Below are 11,829 nucleotides of genomic sequence, written 5' to 3' on the forward strand. Positions count from 1 at the left end.
TCAGCGAAAAGCAAAGTTGTGCACGAATTTCATGGAGTCAGTCAGGTGAACACCGTGTGAAGGTAATGACCTTGTGATACTGTTGGTGTTATCCTTTTTTTTTCTTTTTCTTTTTTTCTTTTTTCTTCTTTTCTCTATTCTCGTGTTCCTCTGTTTTTCATGTTCCCTTACTCCGTCTTACTTATTTTTTCTCTCTCTTTTCTTCTCTTTCTGTTTCTTGTCCTCCTCGTCCCCCTCCTCCTCTTCCTTCATTGTCAATTTCCCCTTCCTCTTCTTCTTCCTTCTCTTCGACCTTCTATTTTTAATTCTTCTCCTCCTGTTTCTCCTTTTCCTTCTCCTCTTCATCTGATCCTTTCTCTTCATTTTCATGTTCTCTTATTCATCCCTCTGGTTCACTTCTTCATTTTCTTTCTTTTTTCCAGTCTCGTAACCTTCATACTTATCACTAAACTTTCTCTTCATTTCCCTATTTTCCTCTTCAGATTTTCACTCCCACTTGTCTCCGCTGTACTTATATTTCTTTTATTCCGCTAAGTACTCCTCCTCCTCCTCCTCCTCCTCCTCAAGGCTCTGTATTAGGACCAGTACTCTTCATAATGTACATAAATGATATTGATGAAGGGATAAACTGCAAAATAAGTAAATTTGCAGACGACACCAAAATAACAAGTAGAGTTACGTCTGTGTCACAATGGCAGGAACTGCAGTGTGACCTCAATAAACTAACAAGCTGGGCAGAAAAATGGCAGATGAAATTCAATATAGAAAAGTGCAAAATTCTACATATCGGAAGCAACAATGTTCAGGCGAGATATGTAATGAATAACATGCCACTGTCAAGTGCTGATAAAGAAAAAGATCTTGGTGTCGTTGTGTCAAACGACCTAAAGCCGAGTCAACACTGCACAGAAACAGTAAAGACGGCAAATAAATTAGTAGGGTTCATTGGAAGAACCTTTGAATTTAAATCAGAAAAGGTTATACTTGCCTTATATAACTCACTGGTGCGCCCTCATCTAGAATACTGTGTACAGTTCTGGTCACCATACTACAAAAAAGACATTGAAAAACTAGAAAAGATACAGCACAGAGTCACAAAGATGATTCCAAGATTGCGCAATAAGCCGTATGAGGAACGACTGGAAGAACTAAACCTATTTAGTTTAACAAAGCGCAGGATAAGAGGAGACCTAATTGAAATGTTCAAAATTTTCAAAGGATATAGTAACATTGATGCATATAAATATTTTACCATTGATCATTCTAACCTAACAAGAAATAATGGATTCAAGATTATACCCAAACGTTTTAAATCCCACGAGGCCAAACATTTCTTCTTTAATCGTATAGTAAATATATGGAATAAACTTCCTGCCGAAATTGTGAACAGCAATACTATTGAATCATTCAAAAATAAAATAGACAAATATTTAAAAGCAAATCCCCAACAAGCTCTCTTCTTGTCCGAATAATTACTAAATTCACTATTAAACTCTTATTCAACAGACACCAATTTTAATATAACTTGTATTAACTTTCACATAGGCGTATAGAGTTCACCGTAGGGTGAATAGTAGAACTTCCTTTCATCCTTTCCTATGAAAATTTCCATGTCAGTTTTTCCATACTGCATGGTACTTTTCCCAACTATTTCCATGCCAGCGCAAGCTGGAGGGAGTGGTGGGTGGGGAGGAGCCTTCTGCTATGCTGTCCTGTCTCTCTTCACTGTAGCTAGTTAGAAGTAGTTACCAAACAGCCTTGCAAGGACCAAAAGGTCTGTTGCTGTTTGGCTTTCCTTTGTATTCCTTTGTATTCCTTTGTATTCCTCCTCCTCCTCCTCCTCCTCCTCCTCCTCCTTTATCAGTTTATGTCTTCCCAGGTCGTGTTCACCCCACGTAAGGCAGCGAAGCGTGAGAGAGGAAGGTCGAGGGGAGAGGCGCCCCCCACCCTCAGTAAACCAGCTAGCCCCTCCCTACACAATGATCATTATTGTAGCAGCCTGTGATCAAGGATTCAATCTAACCAGTGGGAGAAACACGCATGACAACTTCAGTAAGCATCTCTGTAGCCTCTGAAAATAGCCCTGGTGAGACAGAAAAAGCTTAAGAACACGAGGCTATAAGAACATTACAAAGGAAACAAGGGAAGCTGCAAGAAGCCATCAGGCCTACACGTGGCAATCTTTACAAAACACATCAATTTCCACTAATCATTCATAAATTTGTCCAATCTTTTAAAACTCCCAAATAACTCTGCACTAATGACCTGATTCCTTACTCTCTTCCATTCATCTACCTATCTATTTATGAACCAGTCTCTTCTCGTCTCTTTAAGTCAATCTTGAACCTGTCAGGAAAAAAAAAACACAGAGGACCCGAGTGGAGAATAATGAAGGTGTTTATATCCAGGTAAATAGTGACAACACCTGAGCCTCTGCAACGTGTTCATTGTCCTCTAATGAGTCTCCTGTAACACCCTGGAGTGACGTGCACCCTAACTGCCGCCACTAGGTGAGGAATGAGTGCCGCTGTATACTAGGGATCGAGTGAGGAAAGATTGACAATGTGATAAATGTGGAGGGAACTTGTGGTGGTGGTGGTGGTGGTGGAGAAGAAGAAAAAGAAGAAAAAAAAAGTAGTTGTGGTGGTGGTGGTGGAGGAGGAAGAAGAAAATCAAAAGAAAGAGAAGAAAAAAGAAATGGAAAAGGGCGGGGAGAGGAGGTGAAGGAGAAAAGAACACAAAAAAAGGAGTAACAGGAAGACAAGAACAACACCAGTAAATACAAACAATATAAAACAAAGAAACGAGGAACGAAAGGCAGGTCAAACAAGAAGGAACAAACAAACAAACAAACAAACAAAAAATTTTCCTCCACAATCCCAACTCTCACCTATAACAATAAATAAATAAATAAACAAACAACATGAAGACACAACACTCATCTCTTCCTTAAACTTTCTTTTCTTCAACCCTTTCCATCCTCCCTTCCCTCCCTCTCTCTCCCCTCTCCCCCTTCCCATCCTCCTAGTCTTTTCAATCTGCTCAGTTCAAACTCTGGTCACGTCCACCTCCCTCATCAAAAAAGTAATAAATAAAAATAAAACATATACTTACGTGCTAAAATGAGCCTTGGAAATCAAACTAACGCTATAAATAAAGAAAACACAAATTTCTTCTCACTTTGCCAGGAATGTGGCTCAGATTTCTATCCAGAGGAACTGAAGTAGAAAAGAAAATGTTTGCCTAAGACTCCCTAGCTTATAAAGACACGCTCTGGAATGAATCTGCCGCTACACATTAACAAAACACATCCCTTTCTATTCCATGAAACGAAGCCTTCACCTTGAACGTGGCTCAGATTATTGTCCTCAGAAGTTTGGCGAGAGAAAAATGAAATATTTCCTTAAAGACTGATAAAACTTTTCATAATGAACATGGTTTAAAATCTGCGCAGAACAATTTTGAAAACCAAATAAAACAAATAAAAAATAAATAAAATCTACATCAGAGAAGGATTTGCACTGCCACATTACAAGGCACAGATAAAGAATTCTAATCCTTCCGTAGTTTTCTGGAACGTGGTTTGAAATAGTCAAGAAGAATTAAGAAAACGAGAATACATCACTTAAACTCACTAACTTACGTAACAAAAGGAATCACATTAATATAACAAAACCCACAAATAAGTCATGTACTCGTTGGTCCTCATTTTTCAGGGAAGTGGTTGAGATTCTGTCGTGATGAAATAAAAAGACCAAAAGGCCAACGATAAAGAACTGACTCTTCCTGCCTCACACTCCAGGCACGTGGTGAAATTCTTTCTTAAAGACCTTACAAAAACAATACTTAAGTCACACACCACAAGGAATTGTATTACCAAAACAAAAGCTTCAGGTAAAGAGTACTCCTCTCCTCACTTTTATGGATAATGCTTCAAATGTCATCGCAAAAAAAAAAAAATAAATAAATAAATAAAATAAAATAAAATAAAATAAAATAAATAAATATATATATATATATATATATATATATATATATATATATATATATATATATATATATATATATATATATATATATATATATATATATATATATATATATATATATATACGAGTATATATATATATATATATATATATATATATTATATATATATATAATATATATATATATATATATATATATATATATATATATATATATATATATATATATATATATATATATATATATATATATATATATAAACGAGAAAAATTGAACTTAAGACTTACTAGCGGACGTAAGAGAAGGAATCACATTAGTAGAAAAAGACTAAAGATTATGAAGGCTCCTTTCCTCACTTTTGTGAACGTAATTAAAAGCTCTCCTAAAAACTCAGAACACAAGAAAATATCAGCTTAGTACACACATACCAGATGGAATCGTATTACTTAACCAAGGTAGAAAATATGTACTGAAGACTATTAACGTTACATCACAGAACAAATCATATCACCAGAACAAAGTTTAAAGGTAAGGAAGACACAGGCCCCCCCACTCTGAAGAACGTGTTTGAAATTTCTCCCCTGCGGAATTACGAAAACGAGAAAATGTCAGTTTGAGATTATCGAACCTAGGAAACAGGAAGAATCGTAGGAGTAGAACAAAGGACAGAGATAAATAATCTTGTTTTCTCACTTTCCAAGAACATGTTTGAGATTTATGTCGTAAAGAACTTTCAAAGTGAGAAAAATATTTCGCGGAAAGCACTAAAGTTACGGCAGAAGAAATGGTATCAGTACAACAAAGGTTAGGGATACACACTATGCATCCCTCCTCACTGTTAAGGAACGTGGCTAAGATTATGTGCTGAACAATATAAATAGTGAAAATAAATATCTATTAAACATTACTATATTTACATAGCACAGGGATTCGTATTAATGGAACAAAAACTGAAGGTAAAGAATTGACTCGTATTTCCTCACTTTCCAGAAAGAAATGTTTTATAATTGTGTAGAATTAAGTTACTGGAATACCTAGGCAGGAATACACAGGCGAGTGATTTTCATAAACTTTAGTGAAGATGACTGGCTTTCTGCTCCTTTGCGGCGGCGATTAGGTAATGGAAGGACGGCGAGCCCCGACCAGCCAGCGTCTCTTCACTGCCAGCCACCACCATAAGCCATAAGTCATGGGCTGTTCCCGAGGACTTGTTTGGCTAGCGGTGGAGGCTGCACGGCCATCTCTGCGTGTGTGTTGTTGTTGTTTCTGATATAGTGGTGGTGGCAGGAGTAGTAGTAGTAGTGGTAGGAGTAGTAGTAGTAGTAGTAGTAGTAGTAGTAGTAGTAGTAGTAGTAGTAGTAGTAGTAGTAGTAGTAGTGGTACTACCAGTAGAGGTGGTGGTAGTAGTAGTAGTAGTAGTAGTAGTAGTAGTAGTAGTAGTAGTAGTAGTAGTAGTAGCAGTAGTGGTAGTAATAGCTGCTGCTGTTGTTGTTGTTGTTGTTGTTACTAAAGGAATTGTTGTTGGAATTTCCCTTTTTGTTACATGTGGAGGTCAAAACGGACGCGACACACATTATAACGGGTGACAAAAGAAATGCATGACACAGCTTGCAGCATGATGATTTAATGCATTTTCAGCAAACCTTCAATGTCACCCTGCAGGACACCCACACTCATAACTATCTCAAATACTAATACAAATGACAAATATATGTAGAAAAAAAGCCAAATACTGCACATAAAAAAAAAAATAAATAAAAAATACAGAAACGGTTGGCCATGCAAATCCAGTGAGTAAGTAATAAAGTGATAAAGCAAAACGTAGAGAAACATTGCTTGAAAAATTGCCATTGTCACCGATAACCAAGGCCGATGTGTGATGATGCTGACCACACACACACACACACACACACACACACACACACACACACACACATGTAGATACACATGCAGTAGTATACTAAATACGTCTCTCTCTGTGTGTGTGTGTGTGTGGTGTGTGTGTGTGTGTGTGTGTGTGTGTGTGTGTGTGTGAGAGAGAGAGAGAGAGAGAGAGAGAGAGAGAGAGAGAGAGAGAGAGAGAGAGAGAGAGAGAGAGAGAGAGAGAGAGAGAGAGAGAGAGAGAGAGAGAGAGAGAGAGAGAGAGAGAGAGAGAGAGAGAGAGAGAGAGAAACAAAGATAAAGACAAACAAGCAGACACAGTGAAGGAAACAGACAAACAGACAGATACAGAGAGACAGATAAACAGAGACACAGAGAAAAAAAGGCAAAGAGGAGAGGTATGGAAGGTCACGTGAACGCGGACAGAATAAACCAATCTGCAGTATATTTCTTTTGCAATATATGGAGGCCTCACATACTTCTGCTTTTGTCTCCCCGCCGACTGGCTTTTGTGAGCATCATTTTTGTGTGTTGTAAAGCTTGTTTGTGCCGCGGCCACCTTTGCGGTTTAATGGCCTTGGCGTGCTGTATGTGAACGCCAACTAAGGGAAGAGGTTAAAGAGAGCTTATTTTTATACCGAGATAACGGGATGCCCAGTCTCTCTCTCTCTCTCTCTCTCTCTCTCTCTCTCTCTCTCTCTCTCTCCTCTCTCTCTCTCTCTCTCTCTCTCTCTCTCTCTCTCTCATCTTACCTACCTTAGAGCTATATACCCACCTACCTATATAAACACCATCCTACCTACATACCTATCTATCTCCGTTAATGTGTTTGTGATTGTCTTGCATCTAATCTGGAATACAAAGCACGTGCGTACAAATTCCAGACAATACAGGAAATTAGTGCTCGCATTCTTCGACACAACAATGGTTGATCGGGTTCCCACGACATTTTCTCATATTAATGATACAGACTCCTTGTTCAACTAGTATCATAAAAAAGACAAATAAAAGCTCCTGTTACTTCCACTAAGGCTTGATGAATGTAGTCGAGATACAGGGAAGCAATCTCTCAGAATACGGGCCATACTTTGCACACGGCCCGATCTACACGAGGCCAAAACGTGTGCACTGCATCACTTGGCTGACGTGCGCCACTAAATCTTGTCTGAAATCCCCACAGCAAACCATCGTCAGGTAAGAAGGTCCTTTACAATGCCGGACTGTGAAGCAGCCTTAGGTTTCATTTAAATTGTCATCGTGTCCAATTAAAAACAATGCTAATAGGCTTAATGAGTTAAAGGAGAGGAGACGCGGGGACACTGATGGAGTTAAAGTCACGCATGGATACTGCTTCAGAGAATGTAAACTTCAACAATCATAAAAGACCGGCTTTCAGAAGCACTGCTGTTACCATATAAATTATATGTATTTATTCTCCATTACTTCACAACTGGAGATTTCTCTCTTTCCCATAAGAGTCAAATTGTCAAAAAGATTAATAAGATATTTAATAATCAGGCTATTGTTGATAAATCTATACGGAGATAAGAAGAATATATATATATATATATATATATATATATATATATATATATATATATATATATATATATATATATATATATATATATATATATATATATATATATATATATATATATATATATATATATATATATATATATATATATATATATATATATATATATAAAACCCTTTCAGTGCGATAAGTAATAGGTCTCAGCACTACAAACAATTCATGAAATCAAAAAAAAAAAAAAAAAACCTGCAAGAAAGAAGGCGATAAAGAGGAGTGGATTTTTCAGTTTTAGTCCATATAATGGAGGTGACTGTTGAACAAGAAGTGCCTCAAAGCGGCTTGTGACTGAGGAAAGATGACCCAAACAGTAGTGAAAGGGTTAATGGTTAGGCCTGTACACAAGAAAACTTCTCATATTTTCCCAGTCCTGCCAACCTCCCCAGAGTGGCAGGAGGCTGCTGCGTGATGCAAACCGAGGGCTACCAATCCTCCCTTCCCCAGTGCTGGGCAAACATGACTCTGGCGACCTCCCTCGCCTCCACCTCTCACCTCGTAAACAGTAAACACAGTGGAGAGGGCAGCGCCACCTGTGTATTGCTGCCTTTATTCTATTCCAGATGGCAGCTGCGCTTCATTTTCTCTCTCTCTCTCTCTCTCTCTCTCTCTCTCTCTCTCTCTCTCTCTCTCTCTCTCTCTCTCTCTCTCTCTCTCTCTCTCTCTCTCTCTCTGTGTGTGTGTGTGTGTGTGTGTGTGTGTGTGTGTGTGTGTGTGTGTGTGCTCTCGCGCGCGCGCAGGCGCTCTCTCTCTCTCTCTCTCTCTCTCTCTCTCTCTCTCTCTCTCTCTCTCTCTCTCTCTCTCTCTCTCTCTCTCTCTCTCTCTCTCTCTCTCTCTCTCTCTCTCTCACACAGACAAAGAGGACACACACACACACACACACACACACACACACAGGAGAGAGCGAGCGTGAACGCCACACTGCCATTTGTGTGCCTTGTTTGGAGTAATGCAATCACACGGGGTTACGAACAAACGTAATGAAAATGAAGACTCCACCCGAGGCCCTCAGATCCCTAAAGACACAAGCACTGCACAAGAGGGTACTGGGCTTATGGGTGCCCGTGGATCATCACAGACAAGATCCTCAGGCTTAGTAATCAGGATACAACTACCACCCGCACTCTCAAACGCTTTGTTCTCTCACCAAAGCCAGATCTTAAAGCCCACAGAGAGGATCAGTCGATTACCGCGGACCATTTTTCTAAATCATAATACACATTACTAGAATGATGAAAGTATCCTTTATAACTTCAATAACTTCCACTACAACCTGTTACAATAAGTCGAGAGAAGACGCTGAAATGTTTGAGAATGCGATCTTAGAAATAATGGGTTGAAGCTTAACAAAGCTAGATAAAAAGAAAACAAGACTGGTTCCCAAACTGAATGAAAAATGACAGGACAAAATTCAGTATCACTTTGTTGGTGCTGAGGATGTAAGAAGCGCTGAACAAAGAAAAGACAAGTTCATGGACAGGGATAACAGGTGGATAGAGGCATGTATGTTTTCTACAAGATCTATCATGTGTCTGCCTCCTGGCTTCTTGTATCTTGCCTTGTGTTATCATGTTCTAGACGTGCCGAAATAAAAAATATCTGTAATTAGCAACCATATCAGGCAATGCTCTTTTCTTTATTTTATCATTTATTTTGGATATTTTTTTCCTGAGTGATATATGCGATATTTTAGTGTGTTCAATATTATTACCGTAATTGTCATTGCCTTCTGTAAAATGTTTGTATTACGTTGCCTCGTCACGGTTGGTCAGTGTTACATTGTAGTGCACCCAATCAATATCATTATCTTTGTTAACATGTACATGCCTCTATAGCAGTTTGTCTCTACACCAGGAAGGCTTATATGGAATCGTACGTTTTTTTACATAACATCTTCAGATCCTTTGTTATAAAATTCTGAAACCGCACTGAAAGGCGTTGCGCTTATAGAGTATTATGTTCTTTGCAATAATGTTACCCTGATGCGTGGGTTTAGTGATCTTCACTTAAAAAAAAAAAAGCTCTACCGCAAACGAGGAAATATAATAGACGAAGAGTGTGCAACATCTTTCAGCTAATGTCCATGTGCATCAAACGTCCTGCCTCTGCCATGAAAACAACAGTAAAGACACAGCTTCTAAAATTAAAGTATTCAGAATTTTGATATTCATGAACCTTATTCTCAAAAGTTTCTCTTGACTACTTTTAACAGCCTCTAATGGATGTTCTTAGGGAGTTTAAATGGTCTCTAGAGATAGTTTGACAAGTATTATGCATCTTTAGTGGAAAATAAGATATCCACTTCTATGGTTTTAAAAATAACCATGAAGAGATAAGAAAGTCTTTCAAAATACGTGTTCTCGTTACCTATGAATTAACAGCATCCCAGCACTTCCTATCTTCATTAGCTGCGAAGTAACAAAGCTAAACATCTCAATCACGTTCTTTGCCCAATCATGCTAGGCTCACTAATGTTGCCATTATGAGTCATTGTGAAACCCGCCGCCTCGATTGCTGCTCAAGGCATGTGGTGTGGGAACAATAAAAATTTTATCTGATTTTTTTAATCTTTTAAACAACATTTTTCCTTCAAGCCAACCACACTGAGTTTTTTGTTTTTCTTTCATCGAAATTTCATAACGCGGCCTGAATCCCCAAGCCAGCGAGACAGGGATTAATGACGTGTCGTGATGGCCGTGGTGGTGCATGTATAGGCCGGGAGGAAGGTGATGCCTGGCCGTGGGTGTGTGTGTGTGTGTGTGTGTGTGTGTGTGTGTGTGTGTGTGTGTGTGTGTGTGTGTGTGTGTGTGTGTGTGTGTGTGTGTGTGTGTGTGTGTGTGAGCGCGCGCGTGCATGCGTGCGTGCGTGCGTGCGAGCTTAAGATCTCTCTCTCTCTCTCTCTCTCTCTCTCTCTCTCTCTCTCTGGTATAGGCCTACTCTCTTTTACAGATTTTCTTGGGTCATTTTTTTATTTTATTTTTTTTATGTACATATCACTATTCCAGTATCATGGACACACAACTAGGAGGCGTCTTCCTCCCTTCTCTCTCTCTCTCTCTCTCTCTCTCTCTCTCTCTCTCTCTCTCTCTCTCTCTCTCTCTCTCTCTCTCTCTCTCTACTTAAGGTATCGCTTTAAGGTCTTTTAAAGATATATTTTTTTCGGTGATTCTCTCTCTCTCTCTCTCTCTCTCTCTCTCTCTCTCTCTCTCTCTCTCTCTCTCTCTCTCTCTCTCTCTCTCTCTCTCTCTCTCTGATCACGAGTCCTGGGTCTCTGCTTGGAACTATTATCAAAGGCTACGTAGATAAGCGATCGGGTTCTTATGATGTTTTCCAATAAATGATGCAGATTCATACAAACACTACTGAAAATCTCAATAACCTTCACTATAGCCAGCGAAAAAGTGTTCAAGTGTAACGCCGAGACGTTTAAGAACACGAAGACTGCTGCAATGTTCGATGTGTACATGGTGGTGATGGTGGTGTGCGTGCTGCTCGTGCTGACGTTCAAATCCCTGTGAGAGTAGGAGGTCAACATCTTTTATAGGTTATGAACTATGCATGAGATTGGAGTCCATAAATGATTAAGAAACTCGAACGTAAAAACCGATAAAAACCGTAAATGTCTAAAAGGTTGTTGTTATTATTATTATTATTATTATTATTATTATTATTATTATTATTATTATCATGTTATTATTGTCTAGCAGTGAAAAGGTTACTGATGAGTTAACAAGACAACCCAACAATGGTCAACAACCATTGACACGCCCCTCAGCTTTTTCTTCATTAATTCTACAATATTCGCGGTCTAAGATCTAAATTTCAATCAGTAGAACACCACCTCTCCTCTTCTAAACCTCCTCCTCTTTTTCTCACTGAAACTCAGGTGTCTAAGGCAACTGATAGTAGCCCCTTTTCTGTTCCCTCCTAATTTCTCTATCTTCATTTTCGATCCAAAGCTGGATGTTGCGTTTATGTGCGCAACAATTTAACCTGCTCTCTTGAATCTTCCGAGTTTTCCACCATCTGGCTACGACTACAGAGTCACTCTCAAACTAAATTTATCTGTGCTGTATACCTCTCACCTAACTCCTCTGACTATAAGAAATTCTTTGACTACTTAACTTCCAAAGTGGAGCACATTCTGACTCTCTTCCCTTTTGCAGAGATCTCCATTCTTGGAGACTTGAAAGTTCACCACCAGCTTTGGCTTTCCTCTCCCTTCACTGACCATCCTGGTGAACTAGCCTTCAACTTTGCTATCCTCCACGACATAGCAATTGGTGCAACACCCTACTCGTATTCCTGACCGTCTTGGAGGTACGCCCAACATTTCTGAGCTTTTCCTGACCTCTAGTCCTCCT

This window comes from Scylla paramamosain, unplaced genomic scaffold (assembly GCF_035594125.1).
Source record: "Scylla paramamosain isolate STU-SP2022 unplaced genomic scaffold, ASM3559412v1 Contig32, whole genome shotgun sequence".
Classification (NCBI taxonomy): Eukaryota; Metazoa; Arthropoda; class Malacostraca; order Decapoda; family Portunidae; genus Scylla; species Scylla paramamosain.